The 22,183-nt window shown below is 40.3% G+C and overlaps 1 protein-coding gene across 6 annotated transcripts in view; it reads left to right on the top strand.

Moving 5' to 3' along the window:
- The first annotated feature begins 1,118 nt into the window (after positions 1–1,118).
- The window catches only part of KIAA0513 (KIAA0513 ortholog), a 66,618-nt gene continuing 45,553 nt past the window's right edge, over positions 1,119–22,183 (top strand). For 4 of the 6 annotated variants that reach the window (XM_074201886.1, XM_074201890.1, XM_074201888.1 and 1 more), the window contains exons 1-3: positions 1,119–1,168; positions 10,227–10,370; positions 14,905–14,974. The gene's annotated coding sequence lies outside the window, so the exon portion shown is untranslated. Of the gene's footprint in view, positions 1,169–1,531; positions 5,570–10,226; positions 10,371–14,904; positions 14,975–22,183 lie in introns of those variants that run through there. The other 2 variants (XM_074201887.1, XM_074201896.1) reach the window with 2 other exon arrangements.

Here is a 22,183-nt window from a genome sequence, read left to right as displayed (position 1 = left end):
CAATTCTTTCAGGTAAAGGCAGGGATCCATAGTTTTGTTGATAATAATAATGCTTTTCCTTCATTTTCATTTTTTTCCAGAGTGATTAAAATGGTTTTTATTAAGATCTCTTTAACAGAATGACACACCTCTCTCATGGTGGGAGAGAGAGGGGCTGTTCTTTATTTTCAAAGATCCTATCATCAGGGTAGTGATGTCATGACAAGCACATGAATTGGATTTGAGTGAGGGTGTGCTGTGCTAAATCCCCAGCCTCACTTTGTCCTCCAGAGATGAATCAGGATGACAGAAGATGGCTGCGGATGGGAGGCAATCAAGATAAAGTGTCAAGTATTCGAGGTGGGATTCGAACTCCTGTCCTCTTGACTCCAAGGTCAGTGCTCAATCCACTGTATCATCTACCTGCAGCTAAAAAAGGGAGGAAGGAAGAGATTGGATTGAAGTAGAACAATCGAAGGTGGGAAGCCTTATGACTTTTTTTTTTAGGATTTTGCAAGGCAGTGGGGTTAAGTGACTTGCCCAAGGCCACACAGCTAGGTGATTATTAAGTGTCTGAACTCAGGTCCTCCTGACTCCAGGGCTGGGGCTCTATCCACTGAGCCACCTAGCCTTCTGACTATTTAAGGACCCCCCCCCCCCATTTTGCAGATGAGCAAGCTGAAACACAAATAGATGAGGTGATTTGGCCAGGGTTACCCAACTAGAGAGTGACTTTGGCAGCATTTGAACTCATGTCTCCCTGGCTTCAAGGTCAGTGTCTGCTCTCTTGCGGTGGTTTAAACGACGGCACTTGGAGACTGCCCGAAAGGCGAGGGCCGGTGTCGGGAAGGAGGAGGGGGAGAAGGAGCGGCGAGCGGGCGCGGACACCTCCGCAGGTGAGCCCCGGCCTCCGGGGCCGGCCCTCCCCCACCACGTGACAGCAGCCCATCTCCTCGCCGGCCCTCCTCCCTCCCCAGCCCTCCTTTCCTGCCCGGCCTGGCTTCCTGCGAACAGGGCTGCGGGCAAGGCGCGTGCGCAGCCCGGCTCCGGCGGGGCGGACTGACAGCCGGGCTCGCGGGCGCTGCGCCTCGGGAGAGCCTGGGGCCGCCTTCGCCGCGGCCGTGGGAGCCGCCAGCCGGGCCAGCCGGGCCAGCCGGGCCAGCCGGGCCAGCCGGGCCAGCCCGCCGCGGTAAGGAGGGCTGGCCGCCGCCGCAGCCCGGGCCGGCTCCCTGGGCCCGCGGCCAGCGCGGCGCATTGCGGGGGGCTGGGGCGAGCGGGAGCCGAGGCGGACCTGGCCGGCCCAGCTAGTGGTACCTGGGATGGGGGGGGTCTCCCGCGGGACACGTGGGAATGGGGGGTCGAGGGCAGAGCCGGGAGAGGCCGGTGGAAGTTGGGCGGGGGGCGCCCGGGGGGCTGAAGGTCTCAGAGGGGTCCTGAGGGGATGGGGGGGGCTGGTCCCCGTAGGAACTCCGCGCTGTCGGGGAGCTCTGTGGGATCCCCATAGGACCGTGGGGGGATGTAGAAGAAGGTGGTAGGGGTCTGTAGGGATAAAGGGGTGGTCTCTGCACAATCCGGTCAACGCGGGAATTCGATATGCCCCCCCCAATACTGAGACTGTCGAGGAGGTGGTGAGTTAGGAGAAGGTGGGGGGCAGCAGGAGAAAGAGCAGAATATGGGGTAACTGGGCTTGCGCTCCGGAGTGCCCCTGCCCCCCCGGGCTGGAGGCATAAGCCTCTGCCTTGGGGGGGGGGTGCCTTGCTTCCCTCCCCCCCTTTGCAAGTTTGGCCAGAGACCCCGTCCATGACCCCCCCCCCACTCCCGCACTGCCCCAGTTGGGTTGGGGGCTCCATCTGCTTTCTCCAAGGTCCTGGATCAGCTTCCAAAGCAGACACCTCTGGGAGCCGGAGCAGAGCCACTTCCTTTCTCTCTCTCTCTCTCTCTCTCTCTCTCTCTCTCTCTCTCTCTCTCTTTTTCGGGGTTCGCTTGGCGAAGTTGGCCGGATTTTCGTGGGGGAGGGGGAGACTTCGCTGTGCGAGTCGTCATCCTTGAACCCCCCCCTGCCCCCCCCCCCCACACTTTGGTTTGGTGATCGGCTTCAAGGCCAGGTACAGGATCCCGCCTCTTCTCTGGCCCAGGTGAAGGAGGAGGTGTCACTGACGTGGAAGCTGTCGCTGGGGTGACTCAGTGCTCGCTGCGCAGGCCAACAGCTGGCAGAGCCACAGCTGCTTGAGATCACGCAGCCGACCCAAGCCGGGGGCGCATACCACCACCAAGACACATTCGATCCCAGCTCAGGCCAGAGAAAGAACACTCTGAACAGAAATCAAAATTTCTTTTTTCTTTAATACTAAAATTCAACTCCTGTTCTGGTATTCCCCCCACCCCCCATCTCAATCAAAGTTTGAAGGCTGCTGACTGTCATCCAGATCGAATCCTCCCTTTGTGGAGAATTAGTCTTTATCAATTTATTTGGGGGGAGAGGCAATCAGGGATAAGTGACTTGTCCAGGGTCACACAACTAGTAAATGTCTGGGACTAGATGAAATCAGATCCTTCTGATTATCCACTGCTGAACACCTTGCTGCCTCCTTTGGAGAATTAGAACTAAGGTCCTGGTTTGTGTTGGTAAGTGTTTGCCTCAGGAAAAATGTTGCCTGTGATATTTCCCATTGGAAAAAAAAACAGGTGGCTCTGGTCTCTATTATTTATTGTTTGTTTGCTAAATTCAGAGAATGCAAAGAAAGGGAAAAAAATAAAAGAAAAGAAATCCCCACTATGGCAAATCAATCAAGTAGTCATAAACTTTCTTCCAGAACACAGGAAAGACATCATCATCACCTTCTGCTTAGATAAAGGATGGAGAACCCACCACCTTCTAAGGCAGACCAGTCTATTTGGACAGCTTTTTTTTGCTAGGAAGTTTATTCTGACAGGGAAACCTAAATCTATCTCTCTGAATTTTCAGCATTTACTCCTGTTTCCATTGTTAGAGGAACAATGGAATACATTGATTCTTTTCTCCTGACAGAGGAGAGATTTTGAAAATAGTCATTTAGATTCCAAATACTTGAAAACAGTCATTTAGAAGACCCTTCCTCATGAGTAGGGTTGTTTTTTTTTTTTTTTATTTTTCTTTGGTTTTTGTAGATTGCAGCTAAGGCAGGCTCCTGGGAAACTCATTTTAGGATCATTGTAAAGGAAGTTCTGGGGGTGAGAGTTGAAGCAAATCACACTGTGTACATTTGCCCCATCATGCTAATTGTATATCCAGGGGAACCTTGAAAGGAGGGAGGTCTTTAAAGGGTACCCCCTAAAGAACAAGTGGAATGGAATTCATGGAGAAGCTCAGGCCATCCATCAAGGATCTGCATGTGGGAGGTTTAATTAGGGACTGATTCTATTCATATGAGTCTTAAGTCTTTAAAAAATAATAATAATAATAATAATAAAAGTACCCAGCTGGCAGTTCCTCCCCTCCCTGAGTCACTGGCCAACTTCCTATCATTGCAGCAGAGCAACCTTCCTCTAACTTCAAGGCAACCTGTTTTCCTCTGCTTCTGATTAGATTTGTAAGTCATCTAAGGAAACCCAAAAGGAAATAGAGTTGGAGAAATCCATTTTGCTTAAATGAACAGGATTTCCAAATATTTAGTCTAGGCAGCTTCTGGAAACAGTGATGCAACAAAGAGCATTTTACTTCTGGCCCAATTCATCTGATAGAATTTCTTATCCTCCACCGTATAGAGAAATAGGATGATTATGAAACTGATGGTCCTGCCTTCTAGTTACCTTTTCTAGCTTTCATTTGAGATCATAGATTATCGGATCCAGGAGTGAACTTTGGTTTCCATTGTCTTATTGAGGAAAAAAAGAGGAAATGGTTTGCCCAAGTTCTCACAGCTGGTAAGTGACAGGACCAGGGACATAAACATTGGAATCTAAATGACTGTTTCAAAATAAGAGTAGTGGTATTACTCTTATGGTATACTTGCCTCTGCTTATAGAAGTTTTTTCCAGGGCAGTGCCATGAGACAGTGAAAATGGCTACATTGGAAATCAGAGAGCTGAGTTTGAATTCTGACTGTAATTAACTATGTGACCTTGGACAAGCATGCTATACCTCAGTTCTTAATTTATAAAATATAGTGGCTGGATGAGTTTAGCTTCTAAGGTTCTTTCACTCTCCAAATTCATGATTTTAGGAATAAAAACTACTTGAGTTTTACATAGAAGTCACAGAACACAGATAATGGTTTGGGATTGAGACAGGGAAAGGATGAAAGTCAACTTCAGTGACCTTGGACAAGTCAGTTAAATTTCCTAGATTTCAGTTTCAGAATATAGTATAAGGAGATTTCTAAGGACCTTTCCATGTCTAATTTACCCTGTTGTCTGTGAGGAAAATGTTAGGGTCTGCTGTTTTTTTTTTTATTGGAAGAATGAAACTTAGAGGTATTTTTGTGTTATTGCATTTTGAAAGTCAAGGTGAAATTGTATAATAGAAAGGAAGATTTATGCAATAGATAGTAAAAAGTGGTGAAACTGGCTACTAAGAGATTTTTTGGTAAAGTTGTAATTTATTGCTCTATTGCAATGAATAGCAACCATTGCAAAGAAGACCAAGTTCTCAAATCTGGCTCTGCCCTGCAAGGGAAAAGGTGGGGTTTTTTTGGGAGGGAGATGTAGAAAGAATGGGGTGATGAATAGGCACCTCTTAATGGTGGAATAAGTTATGGGAAAGGACTGGGAGAGGAAAGCGTAGCCCTTTACAAATGTCAATTGGGATAGGAGGGTTCCATAAGCCCAAATGCTACTATTGATCGTAAATTGCACATTGGTTCCTAAGAAGGAGAGCTCTGAGATCTCTAAATCCTAGAGCTTGTCTTGTTTAGCCCCTTTGGAAATGAAAATCCTGAAAGGATTTCAAACCTAGACATGTAATGAATTAGGATTAAGATTACAGGGTACCAAAAAAAGGGGGGCAGCTAGGTGGCGCAGTGGATAAAGCACCAGCCCTGGAGTCGGGAGTACCTGGGTTCAAATTCAGTCTCAGACACTTAATAATTACCTAGCTGTGTGGCCTTGGGCAAGCCACTTAACCCCGTTTGCCTTGCAAAAACCTAAAAAAAGAAAAAAAGATTATAGGGTACCAGAGCTGGGTTCTGTGGTATGATTTGAGATTAATCACTTCTTTCCTTTGGGTCTCAGCTTAGACCATCCTGACAAAGGGACAACTTCACTGAGGTTGACAGAAGATTCACACGTGATTCTCTTTCATGCTTCTTTGAAATAATTGACTGCTTCTGTCTATTAAATGGCATTGCTTCATGCTTTGATTTGAGGAAAGGGTTTCATAGCTGTAAGAAGTTAAGCTTTCCCAGGGATATTGTACAGTTGCTTGTTGAATATCATGCGAATACTAGAGTTTTGATTTGTCACTTCCCCTCCCATCTAATCAAGCAAGTTCTGTCAATTCTGTTGTTGTTGTTGAGTCATTTCAGTCATGTCAAGCTCTTCATAATTCTGTTTGGAGTTTTCTGGACAGAGATACAGGAGGGGTTTGCCATGTCCTTTCCAGCTCATTTGACAGGTGAGGAAACTGAGGCTAACAGGGTTAAGTGACTTGCCCAGGGTCACACAACTAATGTGTCAGAGGCCAAATTTGAATTTAGAAAGATGAGTCTTCTTGACTCCTTCTGGGGCACCCTATCCATTAGAATCACTTCAGTCAATTCTACAATTCTAGCTATCTCACTTCTAACATTGTTAAATAGGTCCTTATTTTATCTCATGATTAGGCTATTAAAGTAATCTCTCCTTAGCCCTCCTGCTTGGAGTCTGTCCTACATACCACTACCAAAATAAAGAGAAGTTGCTATTACATCATCTACCATTTGATGGCCTGCTGAAAAGAAGTAAAATTCCTTAGTCTGGCATTCATGACCCTTTTCAATTTGGTGGATTCAAATATCAATTCTAATTTTTACTACTTCCTAAGTAAGCTAAAGGAATCCAAATCCTCTCTCTATGCCTCCAGTTTCTTATCATTAAAATAATGTGGTTGTAAAATATCCTTTCTGCTTCTAAATCTTGGTATTGACTATTTCATGTTGTTTCCATTTAAAAAATTAATCAGTCATTTATTAAAACCCACACATGTGCCAGTCTCTCTGCTTAGTCCTGGGGATCTAATAGAAAAATGTCTCAATCTCTTCTCTTAGGACTTTCATTCTATTGCAAATGTCATAGGATGGCCAGGTGGGGCAAGATGATAATTTGCATCATTGGAGAGAATGCCTACATTACCCTTCATATCCTCTCATCAAATTTGCCTACGTCTTTCACCTTTCCTTAGGTTCCTGAGGTTTCCTCTACTTTGCTTAGCCTTCCTGTCCCTTCTGCTTCTGCCTTTTAATATGCTGTCCATTCTCAAGGGACACATGCAAATGATGAGCCCTCCATTCATGAACCTTTCTGCTTCCTTCAATGCACACAAGTGATCTCTGAATGCTTATGATGCTCTACTGCTTTGAGTAATCATTGTAGCTCTAGAGTAATTTCTCATCTAATAACATTTGTATATCTATATATCTTAACTCTCACATTAGACTGTAAGCTTCTTGAGGGTAGGGAATGTGTTTTAACCATTACTGTATCCCATATAACAATTGGTATAGTGATCATTAAAATGATGAATAATACTGCTGAAGCCTTGAAGTTAAGATAGGAGTTTGAATTCTGTTCCATTACTAAAGGTCATTTGGGTGATCTTGGGCAGCTAGGTGGAGCACTGGTCCTGGAGTCAGAAGGACCTGAATTCAAATCTGATCTCAGACATTTGACACTTACTACTTGGGGTTCGTTTGGGCAAGTCATATATATTTTATTTGCTTTAGGGCAGCTAGGTGGATAGAGCACCAGCCCTACAGTCAGGAGGACCTGAGTTCAAATGTACCTTTAGACATTTGACAGTTGCTAGCTGTGTGACCTTGGGCAAGTCACTTAATCCTGACTGCTTTGTAGCCAAGGTCATCTCCTATCATCCTGTTGTCTATCTGGCCACTGAAACCAGATGACTCTTAAGGAGAAAGTGAGAGTGGTGACTTAAAACAGCACCTCCTCACTTAAATCCTATTCATGTACTTGTTGTGGCATCACCCCCTGATATCAGTCTTCAAGAATGAAGACCATCATCATCATACCTCTTGGGGACTGAGTTGACTCTTCTGTAAATTGAGGAAGGGAGAATAGATAATCCCAAAGGACTCTTTTAGGGTTCAATTCTAGAATCTGTACAGTTATCTTTGTTCAGTCAAAGTCAACTTTGAAAAGCTAAGCCTTCCTAGCTATCCTGTAAAGTTGCTTGCTATAGGTGTGTCCTCTGAGTTCTAGAATTTTGATATGTAACTTCTCCCATCTAATGAGGCATGAAGTTTTGACAATTCTCTGATTCAGTCATTTCAGTCTTGTCCTACTCTTTGGGACCCCACTTGGTGTTTTTTTTTTTTTTAACAAAGATACAGGAATGGTTTGTCATTTCTTTTTCCAGTTTATTTTACAGCTGAGGAACTGAGGCAAACAGGGTTAAGTGACTTTCTCAGATCAGAGTAACACAATTAGGAAATGTCTGAGGTTGGATTTAAATTCATGAAGATGGTCTTCCTGATTTCGAGCCTAGCACTCTATCCATTTCTACCACATAGCTGCCCTGTGGGTTACACAGGGCAGACCCCTTGGCATAATAGTGAAGTTGGCGGGCCTTATCTTTGCTTCTTTTCCTTTTTTGAGGCAGTTTGCACTCCTGAGGTTCACCATCTGTACCGGGTCCCCAGGGCCTGTATCTTGTGATCTCCCACTCAATTCCTGCCAATGGTTAGCAGGGGGGCACACAGAATGTAAATGGTTCATGACAACCTATCCCCACTCACTTAACTTATAGGTGGATAGATGATATCCTTTTCATATCTGAAAAGCAGAACATTTGGGATTGTTTCTGGTCTTTGGGACAATTTACTCCTTCAAAGAAGGAAGTGATTCAAAGGTAGAAGTGTTATGGCAGGTATTTACCAAACAGGATGGGAAGACCTTACATAAGCCAAACTGTTTCAATCCTCATGGGGGTGGGAGACTGATTCATAGGATGTTCTGAGGATGAGTGGTAGAGGCTAAAGGCCTGTCTAGTTCAAGAATTCTATTATTTTGTGACTCATTGTAGAAGAAGGATGTCTTGATGGAGACAGATAAATAGGGAAGGGGAGAAATAAAGAAGTGAGGTCTTTTTATCCCTCTTTCTTTTTTTTAATAAACAATTCGATTTTAACAGCTTTGAATGGCGAATTGATGGGCTTAGAGCCTAGAGGTCCATATTCCTTGGCAATAGTTTGCCCCAGCCAGGTGCAGTTTGAGGAAGCTCTGCTGGGCTCTGTATCACAGCCAGCCGTGACTCAGATAAAATGACTCAACAGTGGTTAAAATGGCCAATGAGCTGGAAAAAAAATTTTTTTTAAGGGAATAGAGAATAGAAAAGCTTTCAAGGGATCATTACTTGGTAGATGAAATGAGCCCACTGAGAAGCTAATACTGGTGCAGGGAAAATGCCAGAATAAATGAACCCCATTGATTGTTAAGTCATTAGAACAGAGATGGGGTAGCCACCCCAAGATGCAAAGCTGAAGCAAATAAAGAATATAAAATAGCTGAAAGCAGGGTCAGACCTGAAATAAGATTCCTTTGGCCCAAATAAGAATAATCACTAGATTTCTATGTAATACTTGTATTTTTTTGCTACCACATCCCCTATGAGATAGGGAGCTACAGGAAGCTAAGACTAAAGAAGGAAAAAGAAAAAAAAATGAGGGGAAAATAAATTTCCCAAGGAGGAAGAGAATTAAAATAATAACAATAATAACAATATCATCCTCAATTTTGAAAGCACTTGAAGGTTGATTCTCTTCCTCATGTCCTTATAAGATAGAAAATGTCAGTAGTATTCCTGTTTTACAGATGAAGAAATTGAGAACCTAAGAATGGGAAGTGACTTGTAAATGATATAGCTGAGACTGGAACTCCAATGTCATGAGTCTCAGCCCAGTGCACATTTTTCTATATCATGAACTATTTGAAACACTGAACTGGCTTTCTTGACTCTCCTGCATCTCTCTTCTGCACTGCCCCTTCCCTCCAGCTAGCAGATTACATTTAGAAGCCCTAAAGTCTGTCTAGATAACTGAATTAGCTCCTCATCCTAAGAGATTGAGGAGTTCTCTACAAATGAGTTTTCACTGTCTCTCTTCTAAAGAAGCAGGTGTATACCCTCTCTGTAGTTTATAAGCTTAGAAATGCCAAAATCATTGACAACTTAAATGATTTATTCATGCTCACCCAGTCAATATGTTTCAGAAATAAACCTGCAATCTGGGGTCTTTCTGGCTCCCAGGTCAATCACCAATAATAGTGATGTCCTATTGGGGAGGTAAACAGTTTTATGCCCATGACAAATAGCCCTGGTTGCTATGCAAGGGAAACATTCAAAGATGGAAGATCCACCAGGTAGTGTTTGGGAGGGTTGAGGATTTGGAGTCCAGGGAGAAAAAGGAAATAGTTTTTCTTGCTGTGAAATATAGAGAGGAAAGATGTTCTTCAGATTTCATGGAAAAGGGTAATCATGAGGAACCATATTATCACAGATTCTTAATATTGGATCTGAAAAGGGGTCTCAAAAAGGATCATTTACATCAGGGATTCTTTTCCATTTTTTTGAGACAATCAAGATTAAGTGTCTTACCCAGAGTCTCACAGCTGTTAAGTGTCTGAGACCAGATTTGATTCAGGTCCTCCTGACTCCAGGGCTAGTGCTTTATATACTATGCCACTTAGCTGCTATATGTTTGTCTGTCTATCTATCTATCTATCTATCTATCTATCTATCTATCTATCTATCATCTATCTATCTATCTATCTATCTATCTATCTATCTATCTATCTATCTATCTATCTACCTTATCTATCTATCTCATTATAAAAAGGTGAACACCAAGTAATTTGGTTGCTAGAGAACAACCAATAGACAATCTTGGGAATAACTGCACAATTTCAGTTCATTTTAAGGTAGGGTAGAACACCATCTTAAAAACACAGTTGCAGGAGTGAAAAATCATACTGATAATTCAACCTTTTTCCCTTCAACTTTATTGTTATCTTTTGTTTTTATATCATTGTCATATTCCCATCTATTCCTCCCCACTCAGAAAACCATCTCATATGACAAAGGAGAAAAAGGAAAGAAGAGGAAGAAGGCAGTTTGACAAAACCAAACAATACATCTGTCAAGTCTGATACAAGTCTATACATCTTCCCCATCCAAAGCCCCACCATTTCTTCAAAGAAAGGAGGTAGGTACATTCTCATATTTCTTCTTTGGAACCACATTTGATCATTATAATTACATGGAATTCAAATTGGTGGGAATTTTTTTTGGTTTTGGAGGGATTTTTTTTTTTTTGGTCGTGAAGATGATGGTTCTATTTCCAATGTAGCAGGATAGTGTTTTTCTGATGAGGTGAACAAGAGCAATGAAAACTAGAAAGACAAAGCAAAGACTTGACCTATTGATTTCCCCAACTAGACTTTGAGCCTCTAGATAGATGGTAGGGACTGTTGAATAATTCAGTAAGCATATATTAAGTATCTACTGTGTGCCAGACAGTGTTCTAGGTCCTGGGATACAGATTCCTCCCCACCCCTACCCCAAACATTCTTAGTCTCAAGACACTTAGGTTCTGTGAGGATATTTATATACATAAATACATTTAATATGAGAATATATATATATACAAGTATATTTGATTTGAGAAAAAAATATATATATACACACATTTAATTTGAGATAGAAACTGATGGGGAGTGAAGGAGAGAGAGAGAGCTGTGGGTAGCTTGCTTTGGAAAAATGTGAAGAAATAAATAAAGAGTGTTGCATTTTAGAAAGAGCATTGGATTTGGGGTTAGAAGACCTGGAAGCATCCTGGCTCTCTGTCACTTACTCATGTTCTTGAGAATATCACTTAATTTCACTTGTGACATCTCTAAACAAGGGATTGCACCAGTTAAGTCCCAAGTCCCTTATAGTTTTAAATTCTATCCATGATTTTCTACTAAGAGAATGTAGACAATATTGTATTTACCTTGCATTTTCAGTATGTCTTGAACATAAGTGTTTAAATTCTGTTGAATTTAATTCATGTAACTTCTGTTAGGGAATGTTTTCATGGCCTTCTGTGCTTGTATACATGTGAACTTGCCCAATTGCTAGAGGGAAGGTCCACTTTTTTTGCCTAATTCTTTGCCATATACCTCATTGCAGCTAGGTAGTATAGTGGATAGATCCAATCCTGGAGTCAGGAGGACCTGAGTTCAAATCTAGTCTCAATCACTTGACACTGCCTAGTTGTATGACCTTGGGCAAATCATTTAATCCTGATTGCCTTGCATCCAGGGCCATCTCTAGTTGTGCCCTGATTCTTTTTTTTTTTTTTTTTTAGGTTTTTGCAAGGCAAACAGGGTTAAGTGGCTTGCCCAAGGCCACACAGCTAGGTAATTAGTGTCTGAGACTGGATTTGAACCCAGGTACTCCTGACTCCAGGGCTGGTGCTTTATCCACTACACCACCTAGCTGCCCCTGTGTGCCCTGATTCTTAACTGGCCAATGAACTCTGATGGAAAAAGTGAAACTGGTAACTTAGCCCATGAGTCCCTTACTCAATTTGCTTGCTTGTTATGGCATCACCTCCCATATGTCATGGTCTTCTTTGAGAACAAAGGACAAACAATAACAGTCCAACTATATTTGGAGTGCAGTATGTGTTATATGCAATGTATGTTTGCTACATAAAATTTTGGTTAACTCCAGTTTCAGGAGGTAGTGTAAAGTATACTACTATACTATACTCTAAAGTATAGGGAACTGTCTTGAAAGCCAACACCTGTGTGAGACTGGGTAAATCAATTAATTTCTCAGTGTTCCGGGCAACTCTAAGCCTATATCATAATTAGCAGAAAGGGTACTGACCCAGCCTTGGTAGAGGGAATTTCCTCCCCAAGAGTGTCTGTTTATGGGAAATCACAGGTACAATATGTGTTCCCTATTCCCTAAAACAATATTTTGTGGTTAGAATTGAATGACTAGAGTATCATATTAGTTAGTAAATGAAAAAAAGCATGGAAGACAAGCATAAAAAGTTTAGTTGGACTTTAACCTCTGAACTACTAGCTCAGTAGCTATGAAGGACAATATAAATATACAGCTGGTTTTTGTTGTTCAGAATAGCTCTCTTTACTTATTGAGCACTTTTATTACTCTGCCTCTTGAAAATGGGGTTAACCAATATGTTACACAGTATATAAACCTACAACATCTCCATAGCAGGGATGAAAGGCAGCTATGTAGGGAATTCTCATTGGGATTACTTCCTCCTGATTCAGTACATGCTCTGCAATCTATGTTCTTAAGAGTAACATTAATAAATGTCAGAGGCCAGTCTTTTCTGACCGAGATAAGCCCTTTTTTTGTGGCATAATGGAAAGAGGACCAACTTTAGAGTGAGAAAGACACAGGTTCCAGTCCTGACTCTTGATTCCTAGGGGCAAGTTACTCAGACTCCCTAATGGAAGTTGCTCATCTGCAATGGTGGAAGAGGTTTCAAACTGGGAAGCTCCCATAATGATGAAATCAAATAAAGAAAAAGTTGGAGCAAACTTGGTCAGATTTTTGATCTTAAGAGTACAAAGTTCTCTCTGACATTTTGGTGTCCATGGTTTACTCTAAAGCCATTATTCTCGGCCTCCCTATGGATCAATAACTTTAGCAGCAGAGAGTCATGCCTCCAAGAAGAAGAAATGGTTTTTGATTAGGATACCAGTAGCAATTGAGAGTTGTCAGGTTTTATTATTGCCTGTAGAAGGCAGTCTCAATTTTAGGATTATTTTATTGTTAAGTTTATTCAGTTAATTCTTGAGTTACCTCTTCCTAAGCCCTATGTTATCTCACTGTAGCATGGAGTAGTGATCTTAGCTACTCAGACTAAGCTAATGGATTACCTGTTCTGTAAGTCTTAGTGGGTCAAGTCTGAAAGATTTCCAGTAAGAGCCAGTCTTATATTGTTGCCTGAGAACCAAGGATGAAGAAGCTCATCTTTAGAATATCTATAGGGCAGTGAACTTTTCAACCAGAATAATTCAAAAGCCACCACCTAAAATGTAAAGAGGTTTCAGTTTGTGAAGGAGGAACACTGTGACTGATGAAACAAGAAATACTAGAAGGATTGAAGAAAAATTAATAAAGGAATGGGTTTAGAATCATCCAGTTGGATATCTTCCATACATATGTATTCTAGGCTTGTGGATTTCCTGCTGCCAATATGTTTCTGGTCCTCTCTTGGATACTCTGAGATAACACAATTTAATTTTTTTTAATTAACAAAAATCTATTTTATCTCTCTCCCAACTCCCTCCATTATAAAAGAAAAACAAAAAACTCATAACAAATATTCATAATCAGACCACTCTTATAAAGAGCTTTTTCTTTCTTCCAAATAAAAAACAGATCAGTGAGAATAAGTTTTTAGTTAAAACATTTGAGGTTAAGTCAGAAAATTGGCTCCAATTTCAAGACCTAAGTTAGAGTCCCATGAGGAAAGAAAAGGCACAGAGAAGACCTTGCAAGGAGATAGCCAATCAATACACTTAAAGCAAGCTTTCTAAAGCTATTTTAACGTGTATAAATGTACATAGATATATATTTATTTTGGTTGCTTTTCACATAAATATAAATAAGCCTTTGCCCACTCCTTGTTCTGAGATATTTATAAAAGCAATGGTATGTTTATTTTAAATTCAATATGGCTATTGGAGCTCATAAGTGCAATTATAATGTTTTATATTGTATCCTTAGATGAGATCATGGATTTATCAACATAGATATTGCCTCCAGTGAAGATTTTCCACTTATCCATTCATACCTCTGATTCTATCTTATTCTTTTCCATATGTTTCCATGAATCTTTTATAGAGATGCTAATCAATCTATATGAGGCCTTCATTTGGCTATTTTGGCATTCTTGGTGAATCATTGCCATCACTGGGGTGGTCAGTCTGTTATATTTACTTTTTTTTGGTTTGTGTTTTACAAGGCAATGGAGTTAAATGACTTGCTGATCTAAATTTGCTTTTAATGGATGACCATCTTGCTATTCTGTGTATAAAAATAAAAAGAAAATTCTTTCTATCTAGGTTTCTTTCCATACACCCTTAGATAAGTTTTGAAAGAAGTGAGCCTTTAGGTATTTAAGAAAGCATACTGTTTACACAGCTAAAGAGGAAGGGAAAGGATAATTTTGGTAACATGGGGGTAAAAATAGGGAGAAGGGGGTCTAGTGAGAGCAGAAAGCCCATTCTGGAGAATAGAGTAAGATGTCATCACTTGGCTAGAGGACTTTGAATGTCAGGTGATAGGGAGCCATTGGAGATTGGGTAAGGAAGTGACAACTTAAAGCATTGTTTTTAAAAGATTACTCTAGTAGTGATAAAGAGGCTAGCCTTTTGATAAAAGTGGGACAGTATTATAATAAGTACTTCTAATGCCTGAACCCTAGGACTCTATTTAGCAGTCAGTCAGGGACTGGGCATCTGCACTGCTAATATCTACTTACTCCTAACTTTCCTTCTTCCTTTGCTTTCCTAGGGCATGATAATCAAATCAACCTTACCTTTGCTCCTGGGAAATTCAGGACAATCTCTTTTCCTGTGACTGCACTCAGTATTTGTGTTTCAGAGTTGTTGGCTGACTAAACTAAAGACTTTCTGCTTCATCAGCCCAATATCTGCCTTCTAGAATCTCTATTTTTAATAAACTGTGTTTTTTTTTTTTACTAGATCTGGGCCCTCCCACCAAAAATTGCTTTGCATAGATTTCATACTGATGTACATGCTGTTCCAAAACAGTGTAAGTAGGAACTATTTCATTTTGTGTCTTTTCTCTTTGATTCTTAGCACATAGTAGATACTTAATAAATACTTAATTGACTTGAATCAGCAGTCCTGAATCATTTCAGTTCAACACTTTAAAAACACCTTCCATTTGCTAAGCATTCTATGAAAGGAGGAGTTTTGTCCTAAAAAAGTGCTCACACTCAAGTCAAGTCTGAGAGAAAGCAAGGATGGAGAAAAAAAAATAGCTGGAAGTTTCAGTGTAGGTTTTGCAGAAGCTATAGTAACTGAACTGAGCCTAGAAGAGGCAAAGATGAAAAGGGAGTGGATTCCTGGCATTGGGGTGTATCAGAGGCACAAGAAAGCAGACCATGGAACTCAGGGTGCAATTTATTGTCTATTTTGTCTGGGATTAGAGCTTGCAAAAGGGAGTAAGATTGGAAGGGGGGCTGTTCAAGGCCTTCAATCCCAGGCTAACTACTCTGTGCCCCCAAAATATCAGTGCTGTTTTAAAGTTTAATATATTAAAGGTTTAAGCTTAAAGTTTTCAAGTTTAATCTCTTAAATTGGAACTTAATGAAGACCAGAGAATTGTTGAAAGTTTTTTGAGCAGAGGAATAACAATGTTGTCTCCATGCCTTAGGAACATAATTTTGGCAGCTATGTAAAGCATAATTTTAGAGAATGGAAGCAGCGAGGCCAGTTATAATAGGGGCAGCATGGCCTAGTGGATAGTGCTGACTTCAGATCTAGGAAAATTTGGTTCAAGCCCTTCTGAGAAACACTGACTGTGTTACTTGAGCAAATCACTAAATCTCTCAGTAACTCTAAAACAACAAATTGTAGAGAAAATGCTGACCTGCATTGATAGAGATTTTCTACTCTGAAAGTTGTCTAGATCAATGAAACTATGTTGTATATAATAATTATGTATGGCATAATGTAATGGTAGTTCTTATTGCTATATAATTGTGCAAGTGAGATTTGATAAGTGTAAGATGTGATAACTAGGGTGGTGGTTGAGGGAGTGGAAATGAATTAACATGAGGGAAGTTAGGGAGGTAGAATCAACAAAAGCTGGTCACTGATTAAATACAAGGAAGGAAAGAGAGGGAAGAAATTAACTGGGAGAAAGTGTGACTGACTCAGGATGTGGGTTTGGGCCAAGAAAGCTGCTCTTTTCTTGGGAGTTAATGACTTCCTTAGGGACAAGGATGAGTTACAGAATTGAAGCAGTAATGTGTTCCTGGCTGATTTTGCCGGGGGAGGGCAGATAAGGGGAAAGAAAATTCCCAGGATGTGGCATAACAGGAGACAAGAAACTGTCCCAATTTTGCATGATTATATCAAGGTTGGTCAAATGGAGCATTAGCCCAGGATGCAGAAACTTTATTCTGATCCTAGTTCAGTTATTAGGAACCAGCCCTTCCTCTCTGAGGCTCAGTTTCTCCACCTGTAAAATGATGGAGTTGGATAAAATGACTTTGTAAACCCTGAAGAAATGTATTATTATTTTTAAAACTTTTACAAAGCAATATTTACTTCAAAAGATATAATCACAAATATCCAAACTTAGTTCCCCAAAACATCAAAGGCATGATCCTCCTCTTCCAACTTGTACCACTTTAGTTTCTGGGATGAAGAAGGGGATTAGGGTCACAGTTTAGTTTGGTCCCATAGAACACAATCCCATTCCAGGTCCAAATTCTACCTTGTGTCTCAGACATTAGTATGTTAGTATCAGACACATTAGTATGTTCTTTGTCCCTCCAGTACTAACATTCTTGGTTCTGAACTTTAAGTGGCTCTTGAACATTCTGGGTTCTCAGGCCTCTAGTGTAGAACAAGCCAGTACAAGGCTTGGCAGGAAAAGGGAGGTGGTCACTCCAGAGCAGAGTCAATGGAGTCTCAGATGTTTTTCACTACAGTATTTACATCTCTTTTTAGATTTCGCAATATTTGTCAGTAAAATCATCTTGCTGTCTTTTCCTTTAAGCATTGCATGGGGGTTCTGGGTGGTAATAAAGAGAGCCTGGCCTTGTTTTCCTCTCTCTCTGAGACACCCTTTTGCAAAGACTAAAGGTTAAATGTTTTGAGAGAGAAAGAGAAACAGACAGACAGATAGACCAATCCTGTACTTATCATCCCTCTTGCCACCTGAATGCCTCACCCAGATAAATGAATGTTTGTCTTCCATACTTTTGAAAGGGTTCACTTTGCTCCACCCTTCCTGGGTTAATTAGGTCTCTGGTGCTCAAACAGACAAAAGCACCTGATCTGTTCTATCCTTTCTTTAGAAATCCTGAAGGGAAATTAAGCAACAGAATTCCCAACAATCCACTTTTGCCATCTTCCTCTCTATTATCATTATGGTTAGAGAGGAGACAGATTCTCCATAGAGTCAGAAGACCCAAGTTCAATTCCTGGCTCAGATATGATTTGTGTGGCCTTGGGCAAACCATTTCATTCCTTTGGGCCTCAGTTTCTTCTTCTGTAAAAAAGGAGTTGAACTAGATAGCTGATGAGGTCCTTTCCTGCCCTAGATCTGATTGAATGATCTCTGGATTCTTTACGGTCTAGTTCTCTGTGTAATTATCTTCTTTTCAAACCAACTTCATGGGCATTTATTAAACCCCTGCTGTGCATTTCATGGGCTTTATTAAGGACCTGCTGTGTACCAGTCATCATTCTGGATTTGTTCTCATTGGTGTAAGCTCTCTTCATACTTTCTTATCTTATACTTATAAATTTCCTGCACAGAAACCACTCAATGAGTTGGAAGTTTTTACATTCTTTTAATGATCCACAGTCCTTGGATTTGCCATCTTGTATCTTTCAGTCTTGCTGCCTGACTGGATTGTCTCCTTGACTTTAGTAAATAAATTCAGAAATTATTTATTAAGCTCCCTATGAACCAGGTATGATCAAAGTTACTTGGGATACAAATCCTCCCTTCCCCCAAAAAGTCCTGCCCTCAGGAAGCTTACATTCTCCTCAGACAGATAAACATATAACAAATAAACTGTGATGTGATGTGATGTTTACCTTTTGTTGTTGAAGAATGCCCTGAACTGAATTTGAGTGAGGGGTTACTATACTAAGTCACTTTCTCCTCCTGGGTACATTGGCTAGATAACAATCAGGATGACTGGAGATAGCCCTGGATGTGAGGCAAACAGGGTTAAGTGACTTACCCAAGATCACACACAGCTGTAAGTATCAAATGTTTGAAGATAAATTTGAACTCAGATCCTCCTGACTCTAGGACTGGTGCTCTATCCACTGCACTACATAGCTGTCCTATAGCAAATAAAATATATATATATGAAATGAATACAAAGAAATTATTTGAGGGCAATAGGGTCCAGTCATTGTTGATAAAATACATCTGTTTATACTCTTAGTGTATCTTCTCATTAGTGTTACTATCGTTGCTACTATTGTTAATATTTTATTGATATATTACGGTAACAAAACACTTTAGGTATATTGTATCCTTTGAGTTACAACTTCTCATAGACAATATAGATCTTTATTTTACAAATGAAGAAATTGAGTCTGAGTCTATATATATATATATATATAGCTAGTAAGTATAGAGAATAATCATGAGGTCATATGTTTCAACTTTTAAGCACAGTATTTTTTTATTTCTTTTTTTATTTGGATATTTTTAATGTTATTTTATTTTATTTTTTCCAATTACATACAAAGATAGTTTTCAACATTGATCTTTCTTGTAAGCTTTTGGGTTCTGCATTTTTCTATCACTCTCCTTTCCCTCCCTCCTCCTCCCCATGGCAGTAAGTAATTACATGCATAATCAAACAGTATTTTTTACCTTCTCCCCATTTCTCTGTCTCTGTGTCTCTCTCCCTCTCCCTGAGCAGGTAACCCTGTTTTGCTTTATAATTTTTGGTCAAAGAGCTCTTATCAGACCCCAAATCTATAAGAATACTATGTGAAGAAGTAGAATCAGATTTTGTGAAATCTGGAGCGACTCTTCTATCAAAATGGTCAATTTTAGGAGAAAAATTCTAGTTACCATTTAAAAAATGTATACTGTGAAATAGTGATAGGCTTTGAAATAAATTAATCACAACTAGCATTAATATAGTTATAGTTTGCAATGCACTTGACAGATATTATCTTGTTTGATTCTTACCAACATCCCTTCGAAGCAATTGTTGTTTCTCTATCCATTTAAAAAAATGTTATTTATTTAAGGCAATGAATGACTTGCCCAAGGTCAAACAGCTAGGCATTTATTAAGTGTTTGAGATCGGATTTGAACTCAGGTACTCCTGACTGCAGGGCAGGTGCTCTATCCACTTCACCACCTAGCTGTCCCCTCTATATCCATTTTATGAGGAAACAGATTAAGTGACTTGCCCAGGGTACCAGAACTAATAAGGGTCTGGGGCAGGTTTAGAACTTAAGTCTTCCTTATTCCAGGGCCACTATGAAATCTAGCTGCCCTATTATGTTATAATTAGCACTTGTTGTAGGTATTTTTCATGCTTATAAACCCATAGGAAATCTCTCTTGGGTCTGAGCTCAATTAAACCATGGGGAGCAGTTGTTTGAGGAAGCCTGGACCCAACAGAGCCTTTTAATGCTAAAAATACCAGAGTTTTCCTTAGGACTTAGAAAGAGTTTTCCCTTTCTACCAAAGAAGATTTAGAGGAAGCCTTTTCCTGGGGGAAAAAAAAGAGCTAGATAATCAATGACAAAGAAAAATAATCAGTTTAGAGACTAGGGAGATCACTGGGGCCTGTGATGGTCAGAGAGGATTCTTTTCTTTTTTTTTTAGGTTTTTGCAAGGCAGATGGATTTGAGTGGCTTGCCCAAGGCCACACAGCTAGGTAATTATCAAGTGTCTGAGGTCAAATTTGAACTCAGGTCCTCCTGACTCCAGGGTTGGTGCTCTATCCACTGTGCCACCTAACTGCCCCTACAGTGATTTTTTTAACTGCCATCCATATCATCTTTCTACTTTTGATTCATAAGAAGTATAATAGCCTGTTGAAGAAAGATGCCCTTGTTCTAAAATGGAGATGTCTCTCCTTATTGAATAAATTGTTTCTTAGGAGGACATTGTAAATACTTGGTGACTTATTTTTTCAAGTTGATAGAAAAAAGAAATCAAAGTGGCAGTTGGATGGCTATGAAAGTGAAAATAGAGTATGAGCCCTGGAGTCAGGAGGTTGAATAGAGTATGAACCCTGGAGTCAGGAGGTTGCATTCCAATCAGACCTCAGACAACAAGTTCTATGAACTTGGGCAAATCAGTTAACCCAGATTGCCTCCCCCACCAAAACAAACAAACAAACAAACAAACAAATAAGATGAACTCTGGAAATAATTCTAATAGAGACAAATAAATGGTAGAAGAGGCAGACCAATGGCTAGGAGATCTGTTTAAGCATTTTTTTTAAACAGAAGACCAGGAATATTGTCACCTGTATCATCCTACCCTTTTTTATGAAGAGTTTAAAATCAAAATATACTCCTTTCCTCAGGTTCTGAAATAGAAATATTTGAATTCTGAGCAGTTAAGCTTTCTGCCTCTATAGTAAAGTATTAAAAAAAGTTTAATAGTCCTTTAGGGTAATAACTAAACAATTTCCAAGTCTTGTGGTGACCTAAGACCCAGAGGTGACTGAGTATTTTACTGAGTGTTTTTGGATACAACCTCACTTTTTCTAATACTGCCACTCACAGATCCCCAATCCAGTAGATCCCTCAGTATCATTTAACTAGTTTGCTATCCTCAATAAACTTAGGTATATCACATAATGAGCCATTCATAAGTTTAGCCAAATGTAAATTCAATCCAGGTGTTTGTATGTACAATTTGTGCCCAACCTGTAGTAGAGCATTCTGAGCTCTGATTTATCCTATCAGCCACAGTTGAACACACAATTTGTCTCAAACACTGTGATGTCATTTTGATCTTTTTCGATAATGAAGGACAAACCAGAACCATTTGAAAGGGAGGACTGTATTTCTGCTTATATTTGTGCTTTTCATTACTTGGTACATGGTAGGTATTAAATGTCACTTTTTTATTATTAATTCTTGCTGCCTTCTGCATCAGGAATGAGTAGATAGAGATCAGGACAGAATTACCATAACTAATAATACCTCTTACTTCATTTGGAAGCTGCAAGTTAGGGGTGTGATAACACAGAGAGAAGTTGGGAAACCTGGGTTCAAGTCATAGGTTGTCATTTACTGTTCTCAAGGTAAGTCTTCCTCTGTAGATCTCCATAAAATCAAAGATTTATTATGTCAAGTCTGCAAGTTTTTATTGAGTGCCTATTTGATACTCTGCTAACTAAGGGAGTTACAAAGAAAGGTCAAGAGCAACCAGACCCACATTCTCTGTGATAGGAGACCAGGAAAGGCCAATTTCTCCTCCCTGAGCCTCAATTTCCTCCCCTGCAAAAGGAGAAGATTAGTGTAATGGGGGGGAGAGAACAGAAAATTAGATCGTTTGTTGTTGCCATTTACAGGATAAATTGGAAACAATCAGAGAGAAAGCAGTCACATTAGGAAATTTAGCATGATCGGAAAAGGAAAGACCGTAGACTGTGCTACACAAAGAAAAGATTATTGGATTCTAAGTCAAGGGACATGGGTTTGAATCCAGACCTTCCTTTTACTTGCCTGGGTGACATTAGGCAGACCACTTAACCTCTTTGACTTCAGTTTCTGCTTGAGTAAAACAAAAGAGGCTGACTAGATGAAGTCCAAGGCTATTTCAATGTTATTTCTTTCTCAGGTTGTTATAAACTTTGGGGTGATTTTATTTTATGTGTTCTACTCTTCCCCATGTATAAGACACACCTTAATTTTGGGGCCCAAAATTTGAAAGAAAATTCATTATATAAAGTTATTGAACTCAAGTTTTATTCATCATGAAATTCAAGGACCTGTTCATAGCTTTCAGGCTTCTTTTGGATAAATCCGGCATGTGGATACATGCTTAGTCTATTCCCTTTCAGGAACCTGAAGCGCACCCATTGTGTCCTCCTTGGAAATCAGTCACTTCTTTGGCAACTCTTCTTGGCTCCTGCTGAACCGTCTTTGTGGCGACAGAAATTCCACTTGCTTTTTGCTCTTCAATCTATAGCTTCAGTTCCCTCTCTAGTTCAGGTCATTTGACTGCCTTGCCTCTCTTGGCCTTCTTCTGCAGGAGTGTTTTCAGGAGGTTTTCTTC

Source organism: Macrotis lagotis, chromosome 1, assembly GCF_037893015.1.
Source record: "Macrotis lagotis isolate mMagLag1 chromosome 1, bilby.v1.9.chrom.fasta, whole genome shotgun sequence".
In the NCBI taxonomy this organism is placed as follows: domain Eukaryota; kingdom Metazoa; phylum Chordata; class Mammalia; order Peramelemorphia; family Peramelidae; genus Macrotis; species Macrotis lagotis.
The sequence above is the reverse complement of the archived record's forward strand: the minus strand, read 5'-3'. Positions and strand labels throughout refer to the sequence as shown.